The following is a 407-nucleotide window of genomic DNA, read 5'->3' as shown; positions in this document are numbered from 1 at the left end:
GAGCAGGGAACAGAGCATCGGATCGGAACAGGCAGAGGAAAGGTGTAGCGAGAGCGTGAAGGGGAAAAAAAACCTGGCAAATCTACGCACTTCAAATCTTGTCTCATTTTTCCTTTCAAAAACAATGTTACTGAATGTTTTCCTGTGTAGGAGTGTGATTTTTGTCTCTTGTTTCTGACCTAGTGACCCCTCAGCGCGGAAGGGCAGGCCTGCACCACTGAAGGGTGTTTGCTTCCGTCTGATACACGAATTCAGATAAATGGCCAACGGGGTATCACCAAGTGCGGCTCGGGTAAAATGCAATGTGAGAGCTCAACCCCCTCCCCCCAACTGTCCAACAACAGCAGCATTCTACTGACCCTATCCAAATTCTGAGAAACACAAGAAAAAAGGGGAATTCTTGGAGC

Source organism: Pygoscelis adeliae, unplaced genomic scaffold (assembly GCF_000699105.1).
Source record: "Pygoscelis adeliae isolate BGI_AS28 unplaced genomic scaffold, ASM69910v1 Scaffold34, whole genome shotgun sequence".
NCBI classification, from domain to species: domain Eukaryota; kingdom Metazoa; phylum Chordata; class Aves; order Sphenisciformes; family Spheniscidae; genus Pygoscelis; species Pygoscelis adeliae.
The sequence above is the reverse complement of the archived record's forward strand: the minus strand, read 5'-3'. Positions refer to the sequence as shown.